The sequence below is a fragment of the Hylobates moloch genome, unplaced genomic scaffold (genome assembly GCF_009828535.3).
Source record: "Hylobates moloch isolate HMO894 unplaced genomic scaffold, HMol_V3 SCAFFOLD_10891, whole genome shotgun sequence".
NCBI classification, from domain to species: Eukaryota; Metazoa; Chordata; class Mammalia; order Primates; family Hylobatidae; genus Hylobates; species Hylobates moloch.
The window spans coordinates 1-2167 of NW_026663166.1; the positions used below are offsets into that span (position 1 = coordinate 1).

The 2167-nt window shown below is 54.8% G+C and overlaps 1 pseudogene; it reads left to right on the plus strand.

The window, feature by feature from the left end:
- The first annotated feature begins 46 nt into the window (after positions 1 to 46).
- Positions 47 to 1763, plus strand: LOC116465826 (putative golgin subfamily A member 8F/8G; annotated as a pseudogene).
- The last annotated feature ends 404 nt before the right edge of the window (positions 1764 to 2167 follow it).

A 2167-nucleotide genomic window follows, 5' to 3' on the forward strand; every position in this document is an offset into this window, starting at 1 on the left:
CTGGCCCTTTTAAGGGGCACTCTGTGGAATGTCCCGGGCTCCCCAGATCGAAACTTCTCACTCTTCACCATCCAGTTCTCGAGCCGCAGTAGAGAACTTAGCTGGTGGCGGTTAAAGAAATCCACAGAGGAGAAGGCACGGCTGAAAACACAGCTAACACGGGTGAGGTTTTGCAGAGGGAGGGATGTGGAAGGAAGATGACCCCAGGTGGCCAGGAGCAGGTGAGGACCAGTGACAGCCCTTCCTAACTTCTGTGCCCATTCTTGCAGTTGAAGGACTTGCTGACCCAAGTCCAATTAGAACGAGATCAATATGCTCATCAAATAGAAGGAGAGAGGGCCCGGCGGCAGCAGAGGATGAGCAAAATGTCGCAGGAGGTGAGATCTGACCCTTCAGCCACCCCACCTTAGATAGGTCACTAGATCTTCCTGGGCATCTGTAAAATGAGAATAGTACGGCCAGAGGTGGTCATGGGTCTGGGCTTTGTGGGGGTGGGGGCAGAGAGGGAGATGGGAGCCTGCCCACCCACCAGCCCCTCTCTCCAGGGCCCTTTCCCTCTGTGCTTTGGGCAGATTGACACCTTGACAAAGTCAAAAAATCACTATACGCATCGGGTAAAGGAGCTGCAGTCCAAACTCAAAAATCAGATGGGTAAGATGGGGCTGGCATGACCTGGGAGCAGGACTGGCATCAGAGGGCTGTGGGGGTGGCTTAGAATGCCCTAGGGAGGTGGGTGGATGGAAGGGAGAGGGAGACAGAGGGAAAGAGGTCTGTGCCAGGAGACAGCAAGTCGTCATCTCTATGAGCCTCAGTGTCCCTATCAGCAAAGGGGGCCCATTGTCAGCCACCCACAGTTCTCTCTATCTCAAAGTGGCTTTAAAGACAGGCTACCATCCAGGTGCAAGGAATCATTAGCAGCAAGGCCAAGTTTGAGGAGCCTGAGAGGAGCTGTGCACCAAGAGGAGGGTTTTTGTTTTGTTTTGTTTTGTTTGAGAATCCAGAGGCCCTTATTGGCTGCTTCCTTTCTCAGCTGAAACCCTGCCCCCAGAGCCCCCAGCAGTGCCCTCTGAGGTGGAGCTGCAGCACCTGAGGAAGCAACTCGAGAGAGTGGCAGGAGAGCTCCAGGCCCAGGTCGAAAAGAATCAGCGCATAAGTCTCCTGAACCGGGTCCAAGAAGAGAGGCTTCAGAAGCAGGAGGAGAGGCTTCAGGAACAGCAGGAGAGGCTTCAGCAGCTGGCCAAGCCACAGAGCGTCTTCGAGGAGCTGGTGCGTTCCCCAGCTGGGGAGCCTGCCCTCCTCCCTAGCCCTCCGGGCCTTTGTTTCCCCACCTCTAAAACGGGGCAGTGTAGCCCTCACGTGAAATGTTACTTCTAAAGGCACCTGTGAACCAGGTGGCTGTGGGAGAGAGGGGATGATTTTTCTAACCTGCCTCCACCCTTCCTGGTGCCATGGGAGGCAGACACCAAGTTCTGGGGTCTCTAGCTGCAGTGGGTGGTTGCTGATTGCTTTTCTCTGTCCTGAACAATGAGAACAAGAGCACCCTGCATTTGGAGCAGCAAGTAAAGGAGCTACAGGAGAAGCTGGATGATGTGAAGGAGACGGAAACCTCCACCCCATCCAAGAAGGGCTGGGAGGCGGGCACTAGTCTCTGGGGAGGGGAGGTGCCAGGCCAGAGGCAGCTCCAGCCTGGGGGCTGGTGACTACAGCACCCCCCAGGGCATTCCTGTGGCTGTTTCTTGCTTCCCGCCCTCTGACTTTTAGAGGTGGGTAGCCCTGGGCTCCTCCCAGGTCTGGACATCATCATCCCAGCTAGAGGCATGGAGCCCCCCAGTCACAGGGTAAGAGACAGTGGTATAACAGGCTCCTTATGCCAGGTGCAGCGGCTCATGCCTATAATCCCAGCACTTTGGGAGGCTGAGGCAGGAGAATCACTTGAGGTCGGGAGTTTGAGATCAGTCTGGCCAATGTGGTAAAACCTCATCTCTACTAAAATTACAAAAAAAAAAAAAAAAAAATTAGCGGGGCATGGTGCACGTGCCTGTAATTTCACCTACTCAGGAGGCTGAGGCATGAGAATTGCTTCAACCCAGGAGGTGGAGGTTGCAGTGAGCTGAGATTGCATCACTGCACTCCAGCCTGGGCCACAGAGTGACACTCTTGTCTCAAA